Source organism: Astatotilapia calliptera, chromosome 6 (assembly GCF_900246225.1).
Source record: "Astatotilapia calliptera chromosome 6, fAstCal1.2, whole genome shotgun sequence".
Taxonomy (NCBI): domain Eukaryota; kingdom Metazoa; phylum Chordata; class Actinopteri; order Cichliformes; family Cichlidae; genus Astatotilapia; species Astatotilapia calliptera.
Genome location: NC_039307.1, coordinates 39,387,491 through 39,401,091, shown reverse-complemented (window position 1 = coordinate 39,401,091; position 13,601 = coordinate 39,387,491). Strand labels below are relative to the sequence as shown.

Below are 13,601 nucleotides of genomic sequence, written 5' to 3'. Positions count from 1 at the left end.
AGCCTGTAGGTCTTTACCACCAACTAAGCTTTGGTTCGTGGATGTACAGTTGAGAAACTATTGAACCTTTTTTCAGTGGATAGAGTACAGGGCAGTGTACTTCCAGGACACTTACACACTACTGTATGCCTTCACTGGCTCGGTGACTCTAGTGGGAGTCTCAATACTATTAACCTGACTTCTGTGACTCTGACACACTCAGCTTATTCAGCCAGAGGACATTTTGGTCCTGACTCTGATGTTCCTCAATTTTCATTTGATGAAAACCTGAGACTTCAGAGACACAGGTGTGATTCCACTTATCGAAGGATCAGAGGCGAGGCTGCCGGACACTGGCGCCACCGGGCCCTCTGACCACCACCAGTAGGCAAACACGGGGTTAGCATCTTGCCCAAGGATATTTGGCATGCAGCCAGGAGGCAGCCTGGGATCGAACCACCGACCTTCTGATTAGTGGCTGACCTGCTCTGCCACCTGAGCTACAGCCACCAAAGACCCTACAATAATACGGAGAGACCCCCAACAATCAGATGACCTCCTATGAGCAAACACTTTGGTGACAGTGGGAAGGAAAAACTCCCTTTTAACAGGAAGAAACCTCCAGCAGAAGCAGGCTCAGGGAGGGGCGGGGCCATCTGCTGCGACCGGTCAGGGCTGAGGGGACGGTCGATATGATCCGTAGTGGCTCCATAATGGCGTGTAGCAATTTAGCCCTTCGCTGCCTATAACAAGCTGCCTATACAAATACATTCAGTATAATGCTGTATAACATATGCTTAATGATTTTTGAGGCAACATACAGTGAATAGAAAATATTGTATTGGGCGTATTAGTGAATAATGTTCTTTGTGATTATCTGAACTGGTTTATTTTTGTTTATCTTGATGTTTATCTCGATGACATAGTCATCTCTTCCAAGAACCTTCACAGGATCCAACAAGACATTGTTTCAGAGAGAGAACCCTAACTCACATCCCGTATCTGGAGAGAGTTTAGAAAAGAGTAAAGTAGAAAAGTGCTATATAAGAACCAGTACACTAACCATAATATCGTCCATGGTTTTCAACTGAAACCAGCTCTTTCCAGACCCACTAACATTCGTTCTTGTCATGGTCCGGAGTCTGCGACTCCGTGTTTATGTTTAGTCTATTAGTATTCTGTGGTTTTGGTTACCTTGGGTGTTTGTATTCTTCTGTTCATGTTCCTATGTTCTGTGTCCCCCAGTCTGTGTTTAGTTGGTGTGCTATGTCATTGCGTGTATGTGTTTCCTGTTTTATTGTGAAGGTCTGCGTCTTATGTGAGTGTTTTCAGTTTGCCTCCCTAGTCTCGTCACGATAATCACTCCCAGCTGTGTTCCCCACCTGCGTGTAATCTCCCTGTGTTCTCTGGGTGTATTTAAGTTGTGTCTTCTGTCATGGTAGTTGCTGGTTCGGCTGTGTTATTTCCCTTCCACCCTTCTGTGTTGATTCTCCGGTCATTCTCCCTGCATGTCACGTTTGTATTCCGGTTAGTGTTTTATTTAGTTTTCCCAGTTTAGAGTTTTCACCGTTTTGTTCCTCGCCACCCTGTCTGTTGTACCTTTTAGTTGCAAATAAACTCACCCTCCACTTCAGCAGCCTGCAGTTGGATCCATTATTATTCACACGGCTTGCCCCGGCAAACCGTGACAGTACGAACCAGCCACAACATGGATCCAGCAGACTTGCCCGGGGAGAGGGATCTGATGCAAGTCCAACGCCTGGTCGACTGGATAACCCACACCTTGAATACGAGAGCAAGGATCGTTGGGATAAATGGTATCGAGGCGATCCTCAACAGAAATCCCTATCTCCGCCAGGTCAGAGGATGTTTGGACTTATTGGCCAACTTGTATGAAGCCCGGGAGGCGGCGCAAGCTCGGGAACTGGGTCCTGCAGCAACAAACTACAGCCACCCCGGAGCAGCCGCGTCTGCCTCGCCTATCGGATGCGGTTTTTCCAGGCCCGTCGGAGCCCTCTGCGGGGAGGAAACGCCGATCGCGCCGCGGTCGCGCCACCCCACAGCCGGACGTTCGGACTTCTAATTCGCCGGCTGTGGTGAGTGAGGACTCTGTGTCTTTTCCAGACAACGTGACTGTTCATTCAGGGGCTGTGTTTTGTGTGGCGGATGTCAACGCGAGCTGCGTATCGCCTGCGCAGCTACTCCCAGCTCAGTTAGCTCTCCCGCAGCTACTCCCAGCTCAGTTAGCTCCCCCGCAGCCACCCTCAGTTCAGTTAGCTCCCTCGCAGCCACCCTCAGTTCAGTTTCCAGTGTCCCCCTCAGCTCAGTTTCCAGTGTCCCCCTCAGCTCAGTTTCCAGTGTCCCCCTCAGCTCAGTTTCCAGTGCCGCCTGTAGCGCAGGCCCCAGTAGCTCCAGTGCCGCCTGTAGCGCAGGCCCCAGTAGCTCCAGTGCCGCCTGTAGCGCAGGCCCCAGTAGCTCCAGTGCCGCCTGTAGCGCAGGCCCCAGTAGCTCCAGTGTCGCCTGTCGCGCAGGCCCCAGTAGCTCCAGTGTCGCCTGTCGCGCAGGCCCCAGTAGCTCCAGTGTCGCCTGTCGCGCAGGCCCCAGTAGCTCCAGTGTCGCCTGTCGCGCAGGCCCCAGTAGCTCCAGTGCCGCCTGTAGCGCAGGCCCCAGTAGCTCCAGTGCCGCCTGTCGCGCAGGTCCCAGTAGCTCCAGTGCCCCCGCTACCCGTAGCTCTGGCTCCAGCATTACTGGTTCCACTCATTCACTCCTTGCAGGGAGAAAATTTAAGGTCCAGTCAGGGAGTTTCTCGCGCTTTAGCTGCTTCAGGCACCGTTCTGCACTCCAGGGCTTCCCCAGAGGCTAGGTCTCAGTCCCCAGCTGATTCTGGACCCCTGAAGGTTGAGCAGCCCTCAGAGAACAACTCCGTGTCAGTGCTGTCTGAGCAGGGCCAGTGCTCAGCACAGCATCCATTGCCTTCGTGTCTGCCAGAGGACTCCATGCCTGCTGGCTTTGTGATGGCTTCTGCTGGAGGGTCCGAGGGACCGCTCCGGCCTTTGTCTCGTGTCTCCGCTGGAGGGTCCGAGGGACCGCTCCGGCCTTTGTCTCGTGTCTCCGCTGGAGGGTCCGAGGGACCGCTCCGGCCTTTGTCTCCTGTTTCAGCTGGAGGGCCCGAGGAGCCCGTCCAGCCTCCTGCTTCGTCAGCTGGAGGGCCCGAGGAGCCCGTCCAGCCTCCTGCTTCGTCAGCTGGAGGGCCCGAGGAGCCCGTCCAGCCAGCAACAGCTGCAGCCTCATCGCCAGCTGCAGCCTCATCGCCAGCTGCAGCCTCATCATCATCATCATCATCAGCCTCGCCTGGTCCAGCTTCAGAGCCTTCAGCCTCGCCTGGTCCAGCTTCATCCGAGTCTTCATCCTCGCCTGGTCCAGCTTCATCCGAGTCTTCATCCTCGCCTGGTCCGGATCACCATCGCCTGAGTGGCCGCCGTTGCCTTCCGCACGGCCGGCCCCCGGACCGCCATCGCCTGAGTGGCCGCCGTTGCCTTCCGCACGGCCGGCCCCCGGACCGTCATCGCCTGAGTGGCCGCCGTTGCCTTCCGCACGGCCGGCCCCCGGACCAGCGCTGTCGTCGCCGCCGTTGCCGTCCGCACGGCCGGCCTCCCGAACTGTATCCACGTCGCCGCCGTTGCCGTCCGCACGGTCTGCCCCCTGAACTCTTTTTGTCTTGGACTCCTGTGCTGTCGGCCTCCTGGCCGGCCCCCTGAACTCTTCTGCTTTGGACTCTGTTTTCCTGTGCTCTGGTGTGCCTTTCTTTTTGTTTTGGACTCGTGTTTTTGTTTTTGTTTTTGTCTTTGACCTTCTGGTGCTCCTGTTTTGTTTTGCCCCGGGCCCTCCGTCCTGGACCCCCGCCACCCGCCCTGGTCGGGTTGTTTTCTGTTTTTTCTGGCTGTTTTTTGTTGGGCTGTCTGGAGCCAGCCTTTGAGGGGGGGGTCCTGTCATGGTCCGGAGTCTGCGACTCCGTGTTTATGTTTAGTCTATTAGTATTCTGTGGTTTTGGTTACCTTGGGTGTTTGTATTCTTCTGTTCATGTTCCTATGTTCTGTGTCCCCCAGTCTGTGTTTAGTTGGTGTGTTATGTCATTGCGTGTATGTGTTTCCTGTTTTATTGTGAAGGTCTGCGTCTTATGTGAGTGTTTTCAGTTTGCCTCCCTAGTCTCGTCACGATAATCACTCCCAGCTGTGTTCCCTACCTGTGTGTAATCTCCCTGTGTTCTCTGGGTGTATTTAAGTTGTGTCTTCTGTCATGGTAGTTGCTGGTTCGGCTGTGTTATTTCCCTTCCACCCTTCTGTGTTGATTCTCTGGTCATTCTCCCTGCATGTCACGTTTGTATTCCGGTTAGTGTTTTATTTAGTTTTCCCAGTTTAGAGTTTTCACCGTTTTGTTCCTCGCCACCCTGTCTGTTGTACCTTTTAGTTGCAAATAAACTCACCCTCCACTTCAGCAGCCTGCAGTTGGATCCATTATTATTCACACGGCTTGCCCCGGCAAACCGTGACAGTTCTATTGTCTTGCTTGTTGCCTCTCTGTAAATAAAGGCACTCTAGTTCCTGCACACTGAGTCCGATCTGCACTAGAGGAGCACATATCAATCGAAATATCGATAATACTGATACCATCACTGGTATCAGTATCAGACTGATACTAACACAACTGGATTCAGTCCAGTAAGTCTCCCACTGTCCATCCATTCATACATTCTCTTCTGCAATTCCTCAGTGACAGTCTGTGGCGGGGCTAACACAGAGAGACAGCCAATCATTCACACAGTCTCACCTATGGGCAATTTAAAACAAATCAATGTAGCTCCTCTGTATCCTGAACTGTGTTAAATACATATTTTTATCTTTTTTTAATGAACCTCATCGTCACATCAGTTGTATAGCACATGTAAACAACAGCAGCTGATTCAAAGTCCTCTAAAGACAAGCACATTTATATTCCAGGTCTCTAAAAACAACAGCTGTTCGTGTTCATTAAAATGAGTCTGGCAAATGTACAGCTCATAAGTGATGACATGACACATTGTTCTCCAATACAGATACTCCCTTTATAGGTGAAAGTATCGGTATTGATATCGGCCATACTGCTCTTAATTTAATATTTAGGTTCCCAGCATCACACTGCAATAACCTGCACCACTGACTGAAGTGTAAAAATTCACTTTATACAGTCAAAACAGAGCATAAAAGTCATAAAAGTCAACTGATCAAATATAAAAGACCTAATGTAGAAACTCTGATTTCAACAGCCTGGGCTATAAATATAAGAAGGGTTTGGTTTAGAGGATGCTTTTTTCTGTTAAAGCGATAAGTTATAGTGCAGCTGTAGTTTTAGTATCAGTGTGCACCTTGACTAACACTTCACGTCCATCTGTCCCAGCTGGTTTGACGTTATAAGAAATGGTCAAACTTACCATGTTATTAAATAATCCACCTGTTTCTATTTCTTCATTCTCTCATTCCTTCCTGTTCGTCATCTCGATCTTTTATCTTTCTTTCATATTTACCTCCCTGTCAGTCCTAGATTGAGTCTCAACTTCATGAGTGCAAATCTGCAGAGATAATCTCTCTCTTTCTCTCTCCATTTGCTACCTTTTGCTTCCTTCCAACTAATCCTCCTCTCTGCTCAGATTAAAAAAAGAAAGGGATCAGAAAGACAGATGCAAGGATGGCAATCTTGTGAGAGAAAAACACTGACAGAGCTATTTTGTGTGTGTGTGTGTGTGTGTGTGTGTGTGTGTGTGTGTGTGTGTGTGTGTGTGAGTGTGTGGTGGGGGGAGGATGGAGGTGGGGGTGTAAACAGAAATAACAGTAATCCCTGTGTGTTCAGTGTCCAGTTTAAGGTCAGCCTAATACAGATGGACGAATGGAAAGGCATCACTTCTTTTTCTTAAAATGGGCACAAATCAATGCTGGACTGTCAGAAAAATGTCTAAACTTTACATTTAGAAACTTCTTTCTGGAATTTTTGACCACTCCTCCAGACGTGCGTTTGTGAAGTCAGCCATGGATGTTGGATGAGAGGTCTCTGTTGTAATTCAGCCCAAAGGTGTTCCATCGGGTTAAGGTCAGGGCTCTGTGGGGTTAAGGTCACATTCTTCCACACTAAAATCGCTCATCCATGTCTTTAGGGACCGCACTTTGTTCACTGATGTGAAGTCATGTTGGAACCGGAAGGGCCATCTACATTAAGCTGGGAGCGTTAATTTTTCAGCATGGCTAGACACTGTGGAGTCAATTTAAGAGTTCCTTTCAAATGAACTAAGGGGGCCAACTCCTGCAAAACAAGCCCACATCATAATCCCCCATCAGCAAACTTTACACTTGGCACAATGCAGTAAGACAAGTACCATTCTCCTGGCAACTGCCAAACCAAGGCTCATCCGAGCAACACGTATCCACTGCTCCAGAGTCCAGTGGCAGCATCTCCAGCTGCTCCGTCATTATGACCCACTCCATGAAGCTCTCTACGCACTGTTCTCGAGCTGATGTGAAGCTACTGTGCACCCGATGCGACTCTGATCCGCTGACCTCACTCTGTGATTTTACGTGGCCTACCACTTTGGGGCTGAGTTGCTGATGTTTCCAATCGGTTCCACGTTTGTTATGATGCCATCAACGGCGGACTGGAATATTTAGCAGCCAGGAAGTTTCATGCCTGGACTTGTTGCACATCCTGGAAGTCTCTGAGCTCCTCACAGCAGCCCAGTCTTTCACAATATTTGTTATGCAATCTGCATAACCTAGGTGCTTGGTCTTATACACCTGTGGCCATGGAAGTCAAATCATATGATTGGAACAAATGATTTGGATGGGTGAGTGAATACTTTTTATAGATATTTTGAAGCTACCAATAGAAAAGTAAAATTTAACAACAAAGTTTTTACAAAATTGCTTTTGGTATGGCGCCATCTGTAAAGCTACCTGGACCTGCAACTAATTAGTCTTTTATTTATCAAGATAAAAATGTCATTGAGATTTAAAATCTCATCTCTCTGTGTTCTGTCTCTCTGTCTGCTTTCCCTGTCTTGTTTTTAATGAATACATTTGTAGTCCCGTCAATGTTTTTTGCCCTCTTCTTGTTCTCATGTTGCTCTCTCTGTGCTTTGTCCCTTTGTCTCCCCAGTCCGTCTGCTTATCCTCAGTCCCAGTGTTGAGCTCAGTCTAAAGTCTGATTCTGAGCTCCAGTGTATATTACTTCCTGTTTTATTTTGATAATCTTGTGTGTATTATGTTCAGTGTTGCTTCATGGTGTCTCGTCAGTCAGCTTCTGTGTAGCTGTGTCCACACTGCTCTAGTCTCCCTCTGTGTAAATAATCTGTGTCTTCCTGTCTTCTCTGTTGCGTTGTCCCCTCTTGCTTTGCTTCCAGAGTCTTCTGTGAGTTTCATGGGCACCCTGTAGTTTTCCAGTTGTTTGCTCCTAGTTTTCTTCTTTTCTTGATTTTTTTTAATTATTTAGTTTCAGTACAGCAATAAAGCTGCCTCTTTTAATCTATTCTTTTCTCTGAATGCTGCAGTTGGGTCCCACACTGCCTGCCTCAGAGTGCTACATGATAATTAGGGCCGAGAAGCACAAAGGAGCTGAATAGCTCTGACTTTTCAGTGTCTATATTTGTTTAATCCAACCTCATGCTAATTGTTAAGCGTTAGCATAAACAGTTATATAATTTGATTAACTGACTCTTAAATTCACATTTAAAAAAGAAATTTCAAGAGGATTCACGACTAAAAAGACACAATAAAGAGAACCAACTGCTCTAAAAATGTGAACTGAGCATGCTAAAGGTCATTGCTTCCCACAAGCGTCTGTTTAGCAATATTATCTGAAATCTGACTGGCTGGTGGATACAGTACCTAATACCAAAACAAATACCCTGAGCAGTTGGAGTGAGGGATGGGAGGTAGCTTGAAGGTGTAGTGTAGGCAGGGAGAGAGGGAAGGTCAGTGTTAACAAAGACTCCATTGTTTCCAAATTCCTTCACTCCTTCATTCCCTTCGTGCAGCCGCCAACTTCCACATTTCCTTTCCTGCTATTTTCCCATCCTCGTGTGTTTATCACTGTCTCGTCCCTCTAGCTCTCAGCTAGCCACAGCTCGAAGGGCCGGCTGTCCTGCGCCGTGGAAATGTTTGCTTTCCTGAATGAATTTATAACATGTATGTGTCGGGGTGGCTCTGCTGAACATGAAAAGACTGTAGTTGAGGAACGATGAAACAGCCTGTCAAGTTTAACTTTGGTAGAACCTCAAAATCCCATCCTTTCGTGAACCTCGGGACCAAAAATGGTCCCGCCCCAAAAGTGCTCTAAAAATGTTATATATCAATATTTTTTTCTACTTTAAATTAGTCAATCTTTTAAAACTACTTCTGCTTAAAATATCCATGTCAAGTTTTAATTATATTTTCATTGTTTTAACCCTTTAAATCCCAGTTTTATTACATGAGCGCCCTGTTTTTTTAGCCCCAAAAAACAAAAAAACTAAATATTTTCCAAAAAAAACATTTGAAGTAATATTTGTTTGTTATTATAATTAGGCCTTTAGATGGACTAAAGATTGGCACCAACAGTCATTTCGATCGCCTTTTATTTTTTTTCCAGGAGCGCATTTCATAAAATGCACACTATCGACCACGCCCAAAAAGTGCTATAAAAAATTTATATATTAATATTTTATTCCACTTTAAATTAGCCAATCTTTTAGACCTACTTCTCCTTGAAATATTCATGTCAAGTTTTAATTACATTTCGCGGATTTTAACCCTTTATATCCCGGTTTCGTCACATGAGCGCACTGCTTTTTTTGCCCCAAAAACATAAAACATAAAACATAAAATATTTTCCAAAAAAAACATTTGAAGTAATATTTTATTGTTATTATAATTAGGCCTTTAGATGGACAAAAGATTGGCACGAACATTAATTTCGATCCGGTTTTAATTTTTTTTCCAGAAGCCAAAAATGTCCCCAGGCGGCGCTGCTGCTTCTGCTCCCCCGGGGAGGAGTGCCTCTGCCGCGGGTGTGTTTCGCGCAGCGCCGGAGCATATGGTTCGGTTCCCGTGTCTGCAGCACACACTTCCGCTACCACGTGAAAACAAATACGTCATTTCCTGTTGATTAAAAAAAATTAATGCACCCTCAAACGATCCTAAGGTCAGAAAATGGTCCGGAACGAGCAGCGGGCCAAGCTGCTGCTGTACGCGGGAAATTAGTCTGCCTTTTCCGGGTATCTGTCTCGAGCAGGCCGCTGGAGAACATGTGTATGTTCCAGCAGGCGTCACATGTGGAGCAAGGGCGCCACCCGGTGGACAAATAAAAAAATTACAACTCTAAGGCCTGTAGTCCAAAACGAAACCTAAGCTGGAAACCTGACGATCCCTTTGACCGTAATTTTTCTGGCGTGAAAAATAGCGTTTATAATGGGTTTCAATGGGGCACAAATCGGCCACGAGGTTCGATAGTGGATGTATGCCTTTTATTCAGCCATTTAAGCTCATTTAAAAAACTCAGACTGAAATTTTAAAATAAAATGGGAAAAAAATACATGTTTGAAAATTTGGCTATACTCCATTAAACACAGTGGAAATGGCGTGGAATTAAAAAACGCAAAGGCCACGAAATGGTCCCAGGTCCTACCAATTAACGGAAAAAAACATTTCCTGACCAAACTTAGTCAAAAGCTGCTGAAAACAACATACATTTAGACTGTATTGTATACTATTAGATTTAACATCACTGGAATAAGCACCAGGTTCATAGAGCTCATTATAGAGAAACAGAGACATACATGACAACATCATTTGGTGAAAGAGCGCAGAACAAATGGGCTAAAACTACAGAATTAGGTTCATCACAGAGAAGGAGAAGACATAAACAAGGAGGACAGACAAAGTCACCGGGGTGTAGTTGGAGTCCAAGAGCTGGTGAAGGTGAAAGAAATAATATTTTAAAAATTAATTAATTGACTACTACTACTACTAATAACTAAATAAACAATCTGTATATAAGTCACAGTGAATTTCTTATTTGGTAACATTGTTAATATGCATAGAAACCTAAACATGACAAATATATTTCTATATATATACACAAATACACACTACAGATGAAAAGGTTGGCTTTATAGTCTTGTCCCTGTGTGCCATCGCAGTGACGCTGCCGTGACGTAAATGTTAGCTTGTCAGTCCACATGTCAGTAGGGTTTTCTCATTCGGTTTGTCCCAGTGAGGACTGTTATTTCACCTCTGAGCCCTCAGCCTTCACTCTGAACCACAGGACTCCCACGCAGGGACTTCAGTACTCTTTAAGTGACACAATACAATGTCTTTCACCTTTATTTATAAAAAAAGCTAAGGAAAAAGAACACAGAGCTAGTTAAATAAACACAAAGTGAGATAATTCATGGGTGTCATATGCATAAATATTCACAACTGAACCAGTTTGCTACATGACACATACTTGGTATAGTTTCCTGTTTACATAATAAACGTGTAGACCAGTATGAAGGTGCTGGGGAAGGCTCTAATTTTGTGTCATTAAAAGTGTAATATACTGATGTCATTAAATGACAGTTCTGTGGCGAAGAAGTGCCCTTTTACTGACAACACTGGGACAAACAGAGAGGAGACGTGCACTTGATGTCTGACAGTAATCAGACCTAACACTGATGTCACAGCAGCACCGATCACTGTATTTATGCTGCTGTATTTGTCAGCTAGTGTTCTGTATTTTCTGTTACTGTAACAGTGCTAAGGGCTAAGTCTGCAAACATGCATGTTAAAAAATCGAATTAGGGCATACTGCAAACACAAATACTACTAGCCACATTAACTAGTTAATGATGCTAGTTAGCTAGTTAGCTAAAACCATTACACTCCTGTTTTTGCTGCTCAGCCTAAAGAAGAACGAGAGATTTCTAGTGTCTGTTTATTTCCTCAATATGACAGTACTAACGTACAAAAATAAAGCTATGAAGGACCTTACTGTGGCTCCATTTGTGGCTGTGAATCCAGCATGGTGGACAGAGGACAGTGGGGACTCGTTAGCTTTAGCATGGGAATCTAGAACTGGTTTATGTAGTAAAAGTAAAAGTCGCATTTCTTGGAACTGTTAGTCTGCTTGCCGATCCTGCTTATCGGTTCCACTTGCAGTTACCCTACAATGAGCTGATTGTGGCGTGCGGAGGTGGAGAATAATGGCGCAGCCTTCAGCTTGGATATAAACGCTAAGCTAGCAAAGAACCCAGAGCGATATTAAAACTGAGTGAATGCTGCTTTGTGTGCAGGTCAAATGATTGGAATCCAGTGTTGCTGTTTCCGATCCCACATTTGCCATGTAAGAGGAAGACAGCTCAACCCTCAATCTAACCCCTTCCTTTTCCCCATAACTAACTCACTCACACACTCCCTCAGTCTAAAGCACCTTGAGCCTGGGTGTGCAGTGACATACAGAAAGGAGAGGCAGAGACACCCACACTCAGACAGAGACTGCTGTCCTTCAGCGGAAACAGCTTTTCCTCAAGAGCTGCCTTCAAAAAACACTTGACGAGAACAGAAATTGGCAATTCATTTATTTACTTGTTCATTTATTTTCACCCTTGTTCTCTCCCTGCTCATTTTTTTATTGATCGCAATCACTTGTTCCTTGCACGTGTTCAAATTGCAGAGTGGCTTTTTGTCTTTCTTCCCGCCTCAACTGCAGGAAGAATGGCCTAATCAAGGCAAATTGGTGATAATCTACTTGTGAGATTAAGCAGGAAACAGAAAGAACGACTTCAGCAAAAAATGAACACAAAAACAGAAAGCAACGAAAACTTAGGCAGGAAAAAGCGCAACACAAATAGACAACGCAAAACAGTTAGAAATGCACGAGACACAGGTGGAGAGGCAGATGAAGGATATGAATGGAACCTACCGACTTGTTGTGTGGTCTAGTGGTTGGTTGGTACCGGTCTGATGGAGTCCTGTTACACCGTCTGTGGTTCCAAGACTAAGGGCAGAAAGACACACATGCATTACATGCTAAACGTTCCTGTTGTCTGTAATTCGTGGATGGCAGACGAAGTGCCAACAGACACATCAGCCAATCAAAAGCACCAACTGTGACTGCGCCAACACTGCCTCTAACTAATCACATCGTGTGTTAATTGTGAAGCACACACAATATATTTAGTTTGATGACTAATCACAATCAGATAGTTGTGTTTTTACTTTACTGAACTTTGGCATTACTGTTATTGTGAAGATTGTTGTTGTAAAGTCAAACTATATGAAAAGTGTTGAAATGATTTTAAATGAACCTGCAGAACAAAATTCTTCACACGTTTTTGTTTCACCCAAACAACAACATTTCTCTCTTTTGGTTCTACCTGTGCACCACCACCTAACTTTGAAATAAAACATTCAATATATAATTCAATACAGACTTTGAACTGTAAACACAAGGCCAGGTGTTTACTCTGATTTGATTTGAGTGGTTCATGGAATAACACAACTTGTAAATTGCTGATATGAATAACTTGGGCTTTTTACATGTACAATATTTGACTACAGTGTATTTTTAGCTACCTAGGTGGCTCATTTGCTTTCTCTTGACATCGCTTTCTGTAGAGACGTTACACATTTTGAAGTCAAAGGCAGAAGTGAAATAAACGTGAGAGCAGAGGTCAAATGTGACAGGATATTTGGAAGGTGGAGGTAATGCTAATCTGAACGGTCTGTCAAAACAGACTGTTAACATCACCCCACCCGCACAAAGTCTCCACTATGACAATGTTACTTGAGCTCTTCTATTGAACTTCTTGTTTCTATGTTTTGTGTTTGCCAGGACTCCTGTACCTGTTGTTTCTTTTTCAGCCAGCTTCTGTTAAACCAGTGCATTTTTACAAACATTTATTTTTGTTTATTCACCGAGCTGTGTGTCTGCTGTGCTGCATCAAGATCCTCTTTCTTGACCTATTATGATATAATATAAAACACCTTGAGGCGACTGGTGTTGTCATTTGGGGCTATATAAATAAAATTGAACTCCCCATAACAGTACGGAGCAACCAACCCCCGAAGAAAGCAAGGCTCTTTATGAGCTATGTCATCCTCAGCCTAATTTACAGTCAGCGCCTCAGTGGACCTCACTCTATTCACTTGGCCAGTCTATCTCTATCTAACATAGTCTGTCTCATAATGTTTCCAGAGCAGGTCATTCTGTTCTCGAGTCAGTTTCAGGGTCTCAGTCATGAATTCATGTTTTGAATATGAATTAAGAGATAAAACAATGCCATATATAAACAATGCTACTTCTGCAATCAGATGTTTAATGTATCTGGTTTCATTTTTCTAAAGTCGCTAATAAGTGACAGTAGCAACTGTAAGTGAATGTGAATATTTCATTTTCCAATAATTTATATTATGTTTGCATGGCAGCGCACTTGTGTCTGTCAAGATTAAATAGAGTCGATGGAGCTTTTGTCCACCTCTAAACTTTGATATTGATGAACTTTGTTCAACCTGGTCTGACAGAGAAAGCGAGAGATGATGATAAATACACACAGCTATTGTTTCAGTTTTTAAAACATCATC

General features: G+C 44.8%; 1 protein-coding gene across 11 annotated transcripts in view; it reads right to left on the bottom strand.

Moving 5' to 3' along the window:
• Window positions 1-13,601, bottom strand: part of LOC113024783 (teneurin-3) — a 439,740-nt gene that overhangs the window by 329,425 nt on the left and 96,714 nt on the right. For all 11 annotated transcript variants that reach the window (XM_026172107.1, XM_026172108.1, XM_026172106.1 and 8 more), the window contains one exon: window positions 11,941-12,015. The gene's annotated coding sequence lies outside the window, so the exon portion shown is untranslated. The remainder of the gene's footprint in view (window positions 1-11,940; window positions 12,016-13,601) is intronic.